Source organism: Chrysochloris asiatica, unplaced genomic scaffold (assembly GCF_000296735.1).
Source record: "Chrysochloris asiatica unplaced genomic scaffold, ChrAsi1.0 scaffold00129, whole genome shotgun sequence".
In the NCBI taxonomy this organism is placed as follows: Eukaryota; Metazoa; Chordata; class Mammalia; order Afrosoricida; family Chrysochloridae; genus Chrysochloris; species Chrysochloris asiatica.
The window spans coordinates 4,852,967-4,869,819 of NW_006408647.1; the positions used below are offsets into that span (position 1 = coordinate 4,852,967).

The 16,853-nt window shown below is 38.0% G+C and overlaps 1 pseudogene; it reads right to left on the reverse strand.

The window, feature by feature from the left end:
* Positions 1 to 10,256: 10,256 nt before the first annotated feature.
* LOC102841504 lies at positions 10,257 to 10,534 on the reverse strand (annotated as a pseudogene).
* Positions 10,535 to 16,853: the final 6,319 nt, after the last annotated feature.

Consider the following 16,853-nt stretch of genomic DNA (forward strand, 5'->3'; position numbering starts at 1 on the left):
CAACTCAATCCACCACAGCACGACAGACAGACGAGTGGTGGCCGTTTGGTTTTATGTCTATACTGTCTCTTTAAATTTCAATGTCAATCTTGATACAATCCTGATATAATCAAGATACATATAAGATACAATCAGATGTTCTCTCCTAATCCTATCAATCCTGGTATAATCCTATCAATCCGGATAGGATCAAGATATATAGAAGATATTAGAAGGCCAACTGACTAGAAGAGATTATATTTGTGCCCATTTCAAAGAGAGGTGTCCCAACGGAATATGGAAATCATCGGACAAGATCTTTGATATCCCATGAAAGGAGAGTTTTACTAAAGGAAATGCAGAAATGGGTGCAAGAATACATTGACAGAGATCTTCCAGAGATTCAAGCTAGATTTAGAAGAGGACATGGAATGAGGAATATCATTGCTGATGTCTGATGGATCTTTTCTGAAAGCAGAGATTATCAAAAGTATGTTTACCTGTGCTTTATTGACTATGTACAAGCTTTTGATTATGTGGATTATGACAAGCTATGGACAACATTAGAGCCCTCAAATTCATCCCTATTTTTTCACTGATGGTCTTTATAATTCTGGGATTCACATTTAGGTCTTTAATCCATGCTGAGTTGGTTTTTGTATATGGCGTGAGGTAAAGGTCTTGTTTCAATCTTTTGCATATTGCTTTCCAGGTCTGTCAGCAGCATCTGTTGAAGAGGCTATCTGCTCCCCATGCAATATACGTAGGACTTTTGTAAAAAATCAGTTGGCTGTATGTTGATGGGTTAACTTCTGGATTCTTGATTCTGTTCCATTAATCAATGTATCTTTCCTTGTACAAGAACCAAGGTGTATATAAGGGGGACAACAATAATAATAGTAAGGTATGCTTACCATGGAATGGTCAATCATTCAAAATCAAAAGAGCAACACTTACCTAAGGGCAAAGTTGAGGAGGGATGGGAAAGTGGGTGGAATGGAAGTAGGAACTATAGGGAGAAAGTGGAATAACTGCTGTTGCATGGAGGGCCTTACAATCACTGAGATGAAACAAAGTGTATGATTTGTTGGATGTAACACTAATGAACTTGTCTGTAAACTACTCAATTCACAACAAAAAGTTAAAAGAAAAAAAGAATTCTATCAGCTTCTTCAGTCTGAAATGAAAATCAAACATAAATCAAGATGCATTGATCATTACTGGTAATTGGAATGTGAAGGTTGGAAACAAAGAGAAAAAACCAGTAGTTGGAAAATAAGATCTTGGGGATAGAAATAATGCTAGAGATCACATGATAGAATTTTTCAAGACCAATGACTTATTCATTGCAAATACCTTTTTTAAGCAACATAAACAGTGACTATACACATGTACCTCACCAGATGGAATACACAGGAATCAAAATGACTACATGTATAGGAAGAAACAGTGGAGAAGCTAAATATCATTAGCCAAAACAAGGCCAGAGGCAAATTGTGGAAGAGACCATCAATTGGTCATATGCAAGTTCAAGCTGAAGTGCAAGATAATTAAAACAACTCCACATGAGAGCCAAAATATGACCGTTAGTATATTCCACCAGAATTTAGAGACCATCTCAAGAACAGATTTGATGCATTAGACATGAATGACAGAAAACCAGAAGGGTTGAGGGATGACGTCAAGAACATCATGCAAGAAGAAAACAGGTCTTTAAAAAGACAGAAAAGGAAGAAAAGACCAAAATGGATATCAGAAAAGACTCTGAAACTTGTTTTTGAGTCAGCGTATAGAAGATAAGGAGTCCTGGTGTGGCACTGTGGGCTAATGCACTGTACTGCAAGGTCGATTTGAACCACAAAGTTCACCATCTGCTCCTCTGAAACCCTATGAACGATTGCTATGGGTTGGAACCAAGTAGATGGCACAGAACAACAATAGAAGATAAAGCAAGTGAAAGAAATGAAGTTAAATTGCTCAAGAGAAAATTTCAAAGGGCAGCTCAAGAAGAGAAAGTCACATATTATGAAATTTGCAAACCTTGAGTTAGAAAACCAAAAAAAGAAGATCATGCCTGGTGTTTCTCAAGCTGAAAGAACTGAAGAAAAATTTCAAGCCTCAACTTTAAAAATTGAAGGACTCCAAGAACAAAATATTGTATGATTTAGAAAGCATCAAAAGACGATGGACAATATAGAGTCACTATACCAAGAAGAAATGGTTGATAAGAAATAGCATATGATCAAGAACCAATGATACTAAAGAAAATTTATCCATTTGAGGACTATGGTGTGCTGGACCCAGGCCATGATATTTTCAATTGTCTCACATGCATATGTAAGTTAAACAATGAATAAGGAAGATCATAGAAGAATTGACACAGTTGAATTATGTTGCTGGCAGAAATATTTGTTGCTGGCAGAGTACCATGGACTGTCAGAACAACAAACAAATCTGCCTTGGAAGAAGTGCAGCCAGAAGTGCCTCATAGGAAGCGAGGATGGTGAGATTTAATGTCTCATACTTCAGACATATTATCAGGATGGAACAGTCTCTGGAGAAGGACATCATGCTTGGTAAAGTGGAGGGTGAGCGAAAAAGAGGAAGACTCTCACTGAAATGGATTGACACAGCAGCAGCAGCAATTCGGTATTTTGTAACAATTGTGAGAATGGTGCAGGAGTGGCCAGTGTTTCATTTTGTTGTACAAAGGTTTGCTTTGAATAGGAACCAACTCCATTGAACCTAAAAACAACAATAACAACAATTTACCAAGCTTGATGACTTTCTCCATGTTCTGATACTTCCTGATGACATGTCCAAAGAACAAGAGATGAAGTCTTGCAATTCTTACTTCTAAGGAACATTCTGGGTGTACTTCTTCCATGGTAGATTTGCTTGTTCTTCTGGCAGTTCATGGTAATTTCAATATTCTTCATCAAGGTCATCTGTTAAAGCTCACCAGTCACTCCTTGGAAACCCTATACAGGGGTCATTATGTGTCATAATGGACTCAACCTCACTTAACAACAACAAATGCATAATTCAAATGCATCTATATGGGACAATTGAAAATGCTATGGCTTGAGTGCACCTTACTCCACAAACTGGCATCTTTGCTCTTGAAACCATTTTAAAGAAGTCTTTTCCAGTAGATTTGCCTAATACAATACATCCTTTGATTTCTTAACTGATGCTTCCATGGGTATTGAGTATGGATTCAAGTAAAATTAAGTCTTTGATAACTTCAATCTTTTTTTCTGTTTATCATATTGTTATTTATTGGTCAATTGTGAATACGTTTGTTTTCTTTACATCAAGGCACAATCCATCTGTGATCTTCATCAGTAAGTATTTCAAATCCATTTTACTTTCAGCAAGCAAGGTGTGTCACCTGCATACTGCAGTTTGTTAATGAGTTTCCCTTTAATACTGATGCCATATTTTTCTTCATATACTTCACCTTCTCAGATTATTTGCTCAGCATATATATTGGTGAAAGGATACAACCAATGACACATAAGTTTCCTAATTTTAAGCCATTCAATACTCCCTTGTTCTGTTCCAGTGACTGTCTCTTAATCTATGTATAGGTGCCTCATGAGCACAAAAAAAGTGTTCTGGAATACCCATTCTTTGCAGTGTTATCCATTGTCTGTCATGATCCACACAGTCGAATGCCTTTACGTAGTCAATAAAGTACAAGTCAAACATCTCTCAGCTATTCTCTGCTTTTACCCAAGATCTATATGACATCAGCAGTCATATCCTTCATTCCAAGTTCTCTTCTAAATTCAGCTTGAATTTCAGACAGTTCCTTGCTGATGTACTGCTGTAATACTTTGAAAATTATCTACGAAAAATTTTACTTGTATTTGATATTAATGATACTATTAGGTCATTTATACATTCTCTTGGGTCACCTTTCTATGGAATGGGCACAAATATGGACCGCTTTCAATCTGTTTCCAAATTTCTTGACATAGATTAGTGAGTGTCTCCAGTGCTACATCAGTTTGTTGAAAGATTTCCTTTGTATTCTTTCAATTGCTGGAGGCTAGTTTTTCACCAATGCCTTCACACTGTCTTCTGGAGCTGTCCTTTGAAATTTTCAGTGTCACTCATTTATTCTCTCATCTCTTCCAGTTGAGAAAGTTTTAGGCATCCATTTTCTTTCTTCCCATGTTTTGTTAACGATATTTTGCCTTCTTCATGTATGATGTTCTTGATGCCATGCCATAATTCTTCTGATTTTTTGCTCATTAGTATCTAATGTATCAAATCTGACCTTGAGATGATCTCTAATTTCAGGTGGGATATATTCAGGGTTATATTTTTGACTCTTGTGAACTTATTTTAATTTTCTTTAGCTTCAATCTGAACTTGCATATGAACAATTGATTGTTTCAAAGTTGGCCCCTGGTCTTGTTTTGGCTCATGATATTGAGCTCATCAACAGTCTCTTCCTACAAATGTAGTCAATTTGATTCCTGTATATTCCATTTTGTGAGGTCCGCATATAGAGTCATAGTTCATGTTGTTGAAAAAAGGCATTTGCAATGATTAAATCATTAGTCTTGCAAAATTATATCCTGAGATGTCCAGCATCATTTCTATCACCAAGGCCATATTTTCCAAAGTCCTTTCTCTTTGTTTTTAAACTTCTCATTCCAATTACCAGTAATTATCAATGCATCTTGATTTCATGTTTAATCCATTTTAGAGTGAATGATTTGGTAGAATTCTTCAATTTCATCATCACTGACTTTAGTGGTTGGCGTGTAGATTTGAATAATAGTGTGTTAATTGATCTTCCTTATAGACATGTTGTTATTTTCCTATCACAGCATTTTACTTCAAGGTAGATTTTTGCTGTTTTTGATGATGATTGAGACGCCATTCCTCTTCAATTTTTCATACCTGGCATAGTAAACCATATGCTTGTCTGAATCAAAATAGTCAATACCAGTTCATGTCTGTTCACTAATGCCTAGCATTTTAATCTTTATGTGTTCCATTTAATTTCTGACAACTTCCAATTTGCCTAGATTCATACCTTGCACATTCTGTATTCCCATTATTGATGGATGTTTGCAGATGTTTCTTTTCATTTTGAATTGTGCCACATCAGTAAATTGAGGTCCTGAAATCTTTGCTCCATTTCCATCATTAAAGTCAACTCTAGTTTTGAGGAGGCAGCTCTTCCCCAGTCATATTTTGAGTGCCTTCAACCTGAGGTACTCATCTTCCAACACTATCTCTGACCATGTTCCTCTGCTATTCATAAGGTTTTCTGTTGTTAACCAATCAAAAGTGCTCTGCCTCTCCTTCTTCCTAGTTTGTCTAGTTTGGAAGCTCTACTGATACCTGTCCACCATGGGTGACCCTGCTGGTATGTAAAATACTGGTGGTATAGCTTTCAGCATCATAGCCACAAACTAGCCAGCACAATACTATACATGGATGGATGATGGTGATTTATGTTTTTAATGATTTAGACTTTTACTAGAAGACAAAATGGGTGCTCTAACTGGTGAACAAGAAACAAATATATTAAGACCATTCAACACCAACACCATCTCTAATGTTGTTTTAAAATTTATCTACCCCCAGTGTTTTGTTTTGTTTTAACTACAATTCAATACTTAAAAGATAAAGCTTTTTCAGTATTCACTATTGTTCAAATAGCTGAGTGCATGTACTGTCCTAAATTATGAGGTTAGTGGTGCTTATTTCAATATTAAATGAAAGGATTCATTTTCATTGAAGTAAGCAGGGAATTAAGCTTACAACTTCAATTACCAATAATTATTTCCCCACACTACAAGCCATGCAGTTTGCATTTAAACTCCAAATGCTCAAAGGATAACAAAAATCTATTTTGATCACTTTTTATTTTCATCATTTAAAGGGTACATCTTATTTCAATTAGGCACATGCATTTGCAGATTATAAGAGAGAACAAATACCCTCTTCTTAAAAAAAAAAAATGGGGGAGAAGGAACCTTTTTTAAGGAGAACAAAGAAATCCTGGGATCCTTTTATTTCTATTGCTTTAATTGAAGGCGCGCCTAACATTGTGTAGAATTAGCTACCTCAAATACACGAATCTATTATTTACAAGCAGAAGGATAATTTCCCTAAATTTGTTTTACCTTATGCATCAAGCTATTCTTTAGTGGCTTTTCACTCTCTGAGAAAAAGAAAGCAACTGAGCCCATGATTTAAAATGAGGCAAAATTAAGTCCTGCTCCAAAGCCTACCCAACCAACTCAGGCAGCAGGCATAAAGATCAGAAGAACTCTTCAGAGAGAGAAACTGACCTGGAAATGGATAAGAGAGACAGAGCCCAGGATGTGCCACATTTTTTCAGCAAGTTCTGAGTAACAGACGGAAGCTGCCAGGGAGTCACCGAAGCAAAGACACAATCAGAGCTGCAGTTCTTAGAGATAAAAAGAGGTGCCTGAATTTTTATTTCACTGGAAACTGGCAGACCTGTGTGGCATGCAGAAAATAACTTCTCAGAAGCCCCACCTTTCAAGTTCTAAAAACATTCAGTTTCTTCCTGCAAGTGTTAATTTTGCTCCAAATAAATCTCATAATTCTTAATGGAATTGACCATGTTACAGTAAAATCTCATTTGTGTAGAACCCAATTAAATAAACCATAAACCATAAATTAACTGGAATTAACATCTGCATTTGGCTTTCAGGAAAAAGAAGGAAATGATTTTTTAAAAATTTTTTTTAAAGAATGCATTATCAGTCATATAATGAAAAGCAGTAGCTATAAAGGGCAAGTTCTAAGGTCAGTATGTATTCATTCCATTCTTTTATCTATAGCTGTCCAAAGTACACATATGTCCAGAGTTTTCATCCAGGACCCTACAAAATCCTTAATATAATAATAACACACATGCACACACACGCTCCATTAAACAGAGGTTTAAGTTAGATTCACTGCATGTTTGTACTCAACAGTTTTAATGGCCATAATAAGAAAGGAAACTAATGCCAACCAATATATTTTTTAAATGACCCTCACAACACGAGTTGATGCAAAAAGTATTTTCTGGTTAAATGAACCTTAATGAAAAAAACTTTAAAAAAGTGAATCAACCTATTAGCTGAACATTCTGATTCATCAATCAACTTTTTTTCCAATATTAAATAAAAATATCTACAATATTGAAAACGACTCACTTATAAAAATAAAATTCAGTCAAAAGCAGTGATGCCTGAGATGGAGGCAGAGACGATGACGTGGAGAGATGGAGTGGCTGGGGACTTTAGACCCAGAGAGGGAGAGGGGCTGTGTACTGACAACCGGGGGGCGGGGACAGGCTTGTAGTGTATACCCTTGGCTGGCTGATGATGCATAGAGGGGATTGTACCCATGGCAATGAAATAATATATGATAGGATGAATGTAAAACCAATGTTCTCCCATGTAAACTATCACATAATTCACAATAAAATATTTAAAAAAATAAAAAAAGTTTCCAAAGGAAGGGCTGCTTATAGTCACATACAAAGTAAAACTGAAGAACAGATTTCATGCCCCTAGAGGCCAAAAGAGGAGCTCTGGTAACGTAGTGGTTACAAATCGGGCTGTAAACCACAAGTTCAGCAGTTCGAAACTACCAGCTGTTCCGCAGGAGAAAGATGAGGCTTTCTGCTTCCGTAAAGATTTACAGCCTCAGGAATCCTGTACCCTATGAGTCAGAACTGACTCCACGGCACATAACCACCACCGCCAGAGGCCAAAAGCCACATCTGTCTACTAAAATCCCATAAACACAGAGAATAACCTGGGCCTCCTGTGTAGATGTTTGAAGCCATTGTTATTTACTCCACTGCCATCCTGTAGATTCCAACTCATAGCAACTCTGTATAGTGTTTCTGAAGCTGTAAACCTTTATGGGAGCAGAAAGCCTCATCTTTCTCCTCTGATGTGACTGGTGGGTTTGAACTGCCTGTCTTGAAGGTCAGTGCTTATCTTACAATTCCACCAGGGTTTCTTTTGTCATTGTTACTGGCACAGCCAAATATTTCTACTCTAGGAAACCAGTCTCAATTATATAATTTTGGTGGTGGTTGTGTGCCACCAAGATTCCAACTCATACATAACAACCTTGTATAGGATTTCTGTGGCTGTAAATCTTTATGGGCACAGAAAGCCTCATTGTTCCCCTGTGGAGCTACCGGTAGATTCGAACTGCTGTCCTTGTGATTAGCAATCCAGCTCATAATCCACTATGCTACCAGGGCTCCTTAAACTATATATTAAGTGATTTATTTTTGTATGACAAACTTTAGAATAAGCATTTTCTTCTTAAAAAAAAAAAATTGTATGCAGGGCTTTTGTGAAGGAAGAGTCCCTGGGTCATATAAATGATTAAGTGTTGGGCTACTAACAGAAAGATTGGCAGTTTGAGTACACCCAGAGGCACCTTGTACGAAAATCTTGACAAGTTACTTCTGAGAAATCATAGCACAGCTCTTCCCTGAAACACATGTGGTCACCATGACTTAGAACTGAGCTAACTACAACTGGTTTTTGTTTATTTGTTTTTGTTAAGGAACCATTCTGATAAAGAATAGATTGAAGAAGAAATTTAGTTTGTCTGGGTATGAAGAGTATGTGACATTATTTTTTGATGTTTAGCTTCATAATCCTTTCAAAGTCATGCCTTCAACAATAAAGGCAAGCCACTTATTTTGGGATCTACGTTACCTTCCTGCTTCACACAATCTATTCGAAATCCCCTCTCTTCACTTAAAACTTTGGCTAATTTTCAATATGCCTGTTGATGTTTTTGGCACAGGCAAGCAAATTCTACCCAGGAACTTTATTGTGGTACCAATGGATATTAGCCCCAAATAATCCCAATTGGACCACACAGCTCTGAGATCCGCCCCCTAGTCACAGATAGCCAAGGGGAACAAAGAGACTAGAGAAACCTCAAATTAACTCAGAAAGATCAACCACTTGAGGTCTGGGACAAGAAGCAGCTGAAAATCCAATGCATTTGCTTATGACACAGCTGTTCTTGCTTAGTGGCTCCTGTGAAGAGGGTCAATGAAACGTACCCACTTTCCAATATTCTGTAAATGAAATACTCCTGCAGGCACTAGTGTACCACAGGCGAAAACCATTTTGTGTAAGGATATGAGAATCCCTATCTGAGGATATAGACACCATTTCCCAGCTGGAACTGGAGTCTGAAACAAGGTTAAATAAAGTCAACCAGAGAGTGGAGGCATGCCATTTTTCACAAGTAAGAGAGACACAGGTTGTAGGCATTGTCTGCCACTCTGGCTTTTTCTTTTCTCATTATTGTACGTCTTCCAAGAATATCTGCTGTATTGTCTTGGTGCTCTGCATTTTTTTTTTTTTTTTTTGCATTTCATAACAATTTGTTATTGTGGTGAAAATATACATTTAAAAAACCCACACCATCTCAATAATGTTTTCTTGTACAATTTAGTGACAGTGATGATACTCTTCAAGTAGTATAACCATTCTCTCTTATCTTTTGCAAGTCCTTCTACCACCATTAACATAAACTTAATGAACTCCAAAGCAAAAAGCCACCTTCTTCACCCACTCTGGTAACTACTACTAATCTTTTTTTTTTTCTTAAACAAGTTTTTTTTTAAACAACAAGATGCTTGAGTTTAAAGGAGAACTATCTAGGATTCATTTCTTTTAGAGTAATGTACTCTTACTTAAAGACAGGTTGCCCTACATATATATTACAGCTACGTACAAAAAAGTTATAAAATTGTCCTTGGCTTTACAGTGATAAATGAAAAACATTAAAATTCTCCAATTGAATAAAGTATATGCAAGGAGTTTTTATGTTGTTGTTTTTTGTTAAACAGTGAGCACAAAATAACTGACTGGAATGTAAAGATAAGACCTGAATGAGCATGTCATGAATGGAGAAAGGGGGGATTTTCACAGAACCAGTATTTTCCCCCATTCCATCTCCACTTGATGTCAGTCAAAACATACCACTGGCCATTGTAGTAAAAAAGAAAGAAAAAAAACCCCAAAACCCCCAAAGAAACAAAACAATAAATGCAGTATGCTTGTGCACACGCACCAGTGACTTTATGTACAATAAAGGAATGGGATTGGGGAAATGAAAGAATAGAGAAACCTATACTGTAGTAGTCAGGATGTGGTGGAACCAAATTGTAGTTTTCTAATTGAGAATGCGTTCTTGGTCGGTAGGAAGAGCTTTCTGGAGTAAAGTAGCAGGCTCCCTTTTTAGAAGACACCTCCTATCTGTTGCTGGAACACATCAATTGTATCTTCAACTTCCATTTCCAACTGTGCAGGTGTGTGTGTTTCATTGATTGGCGGCCTGTTAAATCGGAACCTGATCTGCCTCATTGAAAACCCTGTCGTTCACAATAGGCTTTCATGAGTTTACTAAGTGGTATATGCCTCTTAATCTTAAACTGCACCACAGAACCATCCTGTCCCGCCACCTTCAAATTCCTATGATCGTTGTTATCAGTCTCCTTGGGTTTCTAGTCGGCCATGGCGAGCGCCGCTTCACAGAAGGTCTGCACCGGATGAACACACAAGTTGCACCAGGAGCGTCAGAAGAAGGAGGCGGCTGTGGTGGAGGAGGGAGAGACAACAATCTTTTTTAAAAAAGTGAATTTGCTTTTTTAATATAAGTCAGATCACTTGGCTTTTTGCAACTGACTTGTTCTCTCTGAACGATGTTTCCAAAGTTCCTCCATGTTGTAGCATGCCTAAGGCCTTCTTCGTTTCTCTTTCTGAATGAGTACCATTCCGTTGTATGTACCATATCACATTTTGTTTATCCCTTCAGCTGTTGTCTTCATCGTTTGACTCTTGTGAAAAGTGCTGCAGTGATCACTGGTGTACATATTTATGTTTGTGTGCATGCCTTCACTTCTTCTGGGTATATACCCAAGTTTGAGAGTGTTGCATCACATGATAAGGAGTCCCGTGGCATAGTGGGTTAAGCATTGGACTCTTAGCCACAAGGTTGGCAATTCAAACTCATCAACTGCTTCTTGGGAGAATGCTGAGGATCCCTTAAAGATTTGCAGCTACAAACCCTGAGGAGCAGCTCTACTCTGTCTTACAGATTGGCTATCAGTTGGAATCGACTCCATGGCAGTGGGTTAAGAGGTGGGGTCATATGGTAGTTACTCCTTGACTTGTTGAGGAATAGCCAAACTACTCAGTGGCTGTACTCTTTTTGAGTTGTTTTCCCACTATAGATGATGAACATACTCCTCTGCACTCTCCATGTTAGAAATGAGTTTTGAAGTGAATACCTAGTTAGGGGTATATACTTTGGTAGTGGAAGAAGAAATTGCTTGGCTTCTGAGAAAATAAACTTGTACTTGGACCTTCAATAGTGCTAAGCCCAACTGAACTACATGAACATATAGTTTTATTTATTTTGTTAATAGAGACTTGAAAAGGAAAAAAAATATTAAGGAAATAAAAGTTATAATTTTAAAATAAGTAATTAAAAAAATTAACATATTTATTTTTTGCCCCCAAAGTACCAAATTTTACAACTTTTTCTTTTCACACTTTCAATTTCCTGAACTGTTGACTCTCCTAGGCAGGTTCACATAATGAACTAAATAGCTCTGCCATCAAATTTCTTCTTGAGTGAATTTTGTATAAATCCATGCTATGCCATGGACCAAGTAAGCTGAGTGCCTATGGGCAGAAGGTTGGCTTACAGAATGTACCCTTTGGGCATTTACAGACAGGATAAAGGAGCTTTGTAACTCTTGCCCAAGCAGGACAGAGGCCCGAAGGCTACGTTACTGAAAGGCTGAAGATGAGAGTGAGGCATGTCTGCAGCATGGCAGACAAGAGGTATTCCGGACTGGAGGACTTCTGCATCCTGCCTTGTTTCTGATCCTGAATCAAACCCTGTTCACTTCCCCAATAAATCCTATAATGTGTGGCCATTGAGATACATTATGGATCCCACATGTGAAGCAGAGTACTGTGGGAGGGATGGTTGGTGTCAGAATAGGTTAAAGAAGGTTGTAGAGTGGAGTCTTTCTGATCACTGCCTCATAGGAATCAGTTATGGGCTGACTTTCAGTTTGATTCTCCTTTTCCCTTGTGAAACCATCGGAAGTCAGACATGACCCCCATCCCGTTTTTTGTAATCTTATTCCCTAGGACCTACACCTAAAATTAATAGAATTGGACGAAAATGAAATACAAGGAGTTTTGGAATTCAAATAACATTTGACTAATATGGTCTTGCATATGTGGCTTATTTGAGAACTGATCAATATTCAACCTGTCTGAGGTTTTTTCATCTCTCACTTCAGATTACATGATTTTACCTACCAGTCTATATACAAAGAAAGGTAGAAGAAGGGAAAATAAAACCATTGATTCGGTTGTTGTTAACATCTCTAACAAGACAGCAGTTTTTTGTTTGTTTTAGCTTGATTTGATTAATTATGTGCCATGGAGTCAGTTCCTACTCAAATTTATTTGTTGTATAGTACTTGCATTTCCAAATAAAAATTAAGCTTTTGTGTTTCTGTGGTGTTTGACATTTAAACATAATTTTATTCTCATTTCATTTCTAAAATAGGCTTTTGAGATTTGCTAAATTGATTCATGCTAGCCTGTACTCTATTATCACAGGTGATCAAGAATTTGCTTCATATATAGAATTATTCAGTCTCTAGACACAGAAGGAGGAGTGTTAGTGGTGTAGCATTGGTGTAGCTGCTAACTGAAACCTCAGCAGTTTGAATCCACCAGCTGTTCCACAGGAGAAAGATGAGGCTTTCTGCTCCTGTAAAGTTTTATAGCCTCAGAAACCCAATACGGGGTCTCTGTCATTCAGAATTAGCTAAATGGCACACAACAGACACAAAAGACCAAAATAAGTCTAAATCAATTCGTTCTTCTTTGACATTCCCTTTCCTTACCAAATATAATGCACTCTATTCTATTGCGCTGGAATGGAAATAGATTAGTAGTGGCTGATAGATCAGTGTTGTTGCTAGGTACCATTGAATTAATTTTGACTCATAGCAATTCCATATGACAGAGAAGTGTTTTTAGGATGCAATCTTTGCAGGAGTGCATTGTTAGGTCTTCTTCCATGGAGTTGCTAGATGGATACAACCATCAATTTTTGGGTTAGTAGGTGAGCACTTAACTTTTGCACCATCAGGGATCCTTGATAGATCAATAGGAATTTTCTCCAGGATTTTTTTAAAAAAGATGTGGTAAACAAGTCTAGACTCTGTGAAAAAGACTTAGGTAATTTATTTGCAGATGTAAATGTTCATTAGGACAAGTAGTATAGTTCGGAGATGAGCTGAGTATCAGAACTACCACTAACTTGCCATCCCTACTGTAGTGAGTCAGGTTCTAATTCATCATAAACTTTTACTAAGTTTATGTGTAGAGGAACTTGGATATGGGCAGCAACATCTGCTTAAATATTGGGTTTTCCTGAATCCTCAGAATTTTCAAGCAAAAATAATGAAAACAATATAGACATTGTCTAATTACCAATAAGGTACAACCTAAAATAAATAGAATTGGGTTAAAATAAAATACAAGGTGTAGGTCCTGTTTATTGAATTGTATCAGAGGATGCTTTTCTTCTTCTTCTTCTTCTTCTCCTCCTCCTCCTCCTCCTCTTCCTCCTCCTCCTCCTCCTCTTCTTCTTCTTTCTTTCTTTCTTCTTCTTCTCTGTTTATCCAGTTATTGAAGTCCGGTCAAATGGGTATCATCTGCAAGTGTGGGTGTTCTTTCGTCTGTCCGGCCTCTTTTTATTAACTGGCCGCCCTGCTCTCCACTCTAGACCTCTGTGGATGTGTCATTGACTCTGAGCCCTTGAGTCCCCAGATGTTGCCTTGCTACTGGCCGACCAAGTCTCCACCCGGGTTCACAGTAGTTTGCTGAACGATGTAGGGCTTAGCTCGCCCTTTCGTTGATGTTCTTCGGCCACTTCCCCTTCTGGGTGATGTGCATGTTTGTCAGTCAAAGTGTATATTTCCCTTGAGTCTTAGTCTTGGAAGAGAATTTGCACTGAGAGGATCCGACCACTTGCCTTGATGTCTCCTGGGCAAGCCACCTGTAAGTTCTTGTGGTAACAGTCGGACTGCCCTTATTGTTTTGTATTTTTCCTGTAGGTCCTTCTTTCAAGAGGTATCTTCTGGTTTTCCAGCTGCTCCTGGCTGGTCTGTTTGTCCTTTCAAGTGGAGAAATTTCCCGTCTCTGAAGGTCTGGATGTGGTTTGGGCTTCCACCTGATACAATTCAATAAATAGGACCTACACCTATGAATGCAGTAGCTCAAAAAAGGAAACAAACCCCTGCTACAAGAACTATTCCCACCCCCTTCATACAAAGGTTAGACAGGGATGGGAAACTTGGACATTGGCTACCCAAAATGGGGGGAGGGATACAAAGGCAAGAAGTAACTGGCTTACAAGCTTTCAAGAGGGAACCTAGATCCAAAGGGCATGGAGGAAGGTAGAGTCTCCAGTGAATAGTGTCCAGCCTGTCCAAGAAGGGCTGATGAAACAAAATATAGATGGGTCTCTTGTGATGCAATGGTGAATAATTGTTATCAGGACTGATTGTGAGTGTTGGAAATCTAAAGATGGATATTTTGTAGCAAATAGGGGAGTGATTAACTTATCAGTCTAGGAGCAGAGGACCCTGGGACCATCGATGGAGAAGAGCAAAGAGCGGAATCCTACCCAGAGAGGCGGTGAGGCCTGAGATGGAGGCAGAGAAGACAATGTCAAGAGATGGTGGGGCTGGGGACTCAGGATCAGGAGATGGAAAGGGGCTGAGGACTATGGTGGTGGTGGTGGGGGGGTGCAGGCTTACAGGGTACACCCTTTGGTTGGGTGAGGATGCACGGACGGGATGGTGACTATGCCAATGAAATGATGGATGATGGAATGAATGTAAAGCTGATGTTCTCCCATGTAGACTATCACACAATTCACAATAAAACATTTAAAAAAATAAAATAAAATACAAGGAGTTTCGGAATTCAAGTAACATTTGATCAACTCTAAGAATGGTTCTACCACTTGTCTGTCAGTTTGTCGTACTGTGGTGGCATGTGAGTTACTGTGATTCTGGAAGCTATGCCATGGGTATTTTAAATACTACCAGAGTAACCCACGGTGAATAGGTTTCAGATGAGCTTCTGGATGAAAACAGACTAGGAAGAAGGAGTGACGAACTACTTCCAACTACTTAGTCACTGAAAACCTTATGAATAGCAGAGAAACACTGTAAGATATAGTGCCAGAAAATGAGCCCTTCAGGTTGGAAGGCACTCAAAATATGACTGGGAAAGAGCTGCCTCCTCAAAGTAGAGTTGACTGTGATGATGAGAATGGAGTAAAGCCCATGGGAGAAAAGCCCAGGGGACCTTCATTCACTCATGGGGCACAACTCAAAATGAAGAGAACCAGATGTAAACATTCATTAATAAATGGAACATGGAATGTACAAAGGATGAATCTAGGAAAATTGGAAATGGTCAAAATTGAAATGAAACACAAACATCGATATCTTAGGTATTAGTGAGCTGAAATGGACAGGTATTGACCATTTTGAATCTGACAACCACATGGTTTACTATGCTGGGAATGATAAATTGAAGAGGAATGGTGTTGCATTCATTGTCAAAAGAACATATCCAGATCAGTCATGAGGTACAATGCTGTCTGTGAAAGGATAATATCCATGCGCCTCCAGGAAAGACCAGTTAATACCACTATTATTCAAATTTATTCAACAACCATGAAACCAGTGAGGATGAAATAGAAGAATTCAACCAACTTCTACAATCTAAAATTGATCAAACATGCAATCAAGATGTATTGATCATTACTGGTGATTGGAATGCAAAGATTGGGAGCAAAGAGGAAGGATCAGTGGTTGGAAAATATGGCCTTGGTGATAGAAATGATACAGGAGATCACATGATAGAATTCTGCAAAATCAATGATTTATTCATTTCAAATGCCTTCTTTAGACAGTATAAGAGATAACTATACACATGGAGCTCACCAGATGGAATACACAGAAATCAAATTGACTATATCTGCACAAAGAGACAATGGAAAAGCTCTATATAATCAGTCAAAACAAGGTGAGGGGCAGAATGTGGAACGGACCATCAATTGCTCATATGCAAATTCAGACTGAAGCTGAAGAAAATGAAAACATGTCCATGAGAGCCAAAATGTGACCTTGAATATATCCCACCTGAATTTAGAGATCATCTGAAGAGCACATTTGATATATTAAAGACTAAAGACCAAAGATCAGAAGGGTTATGGGATGACATCAAGAACATCATATATGAAGAAAGCAAAAAGTCATTAAAAAGACAAGAAACAAAGAAAAGATCAAAGTGGATGTCAGAAGAGACACTGAAACTTACTCTCTAGTGTAGAGATGGAAGAAATCAATGAGGAGGTACAAGAGCTGAACAGAAAATTTCAAAAATCAGCTTGAGAAGACCAAGTCAAATATTACACTGACATGTGCAAAGATCTGGAGTCAGAAAACCACAAAGGAAGAACATGCTCAGCATTTCTCAAGTTGTGGGAACAGAAGAGAAAATTCAAGTCTTGACTTTCGTTATTAAAGGATTCTTTGGGGAAATTATTGAATGAAGCAGAAAGCACCAAAACAATATGGAAGGAATACACAGAGTCACTATACCAAAAGGAAATGGTTAATGTTCAACCATTTCAAGATGTAGCATATGATCAAGAGCCAAGGATACTTACTAAAGGAAGAAGTCCTAGGTGCATTGAAGGCATTGGCAAAGAACAAGGCA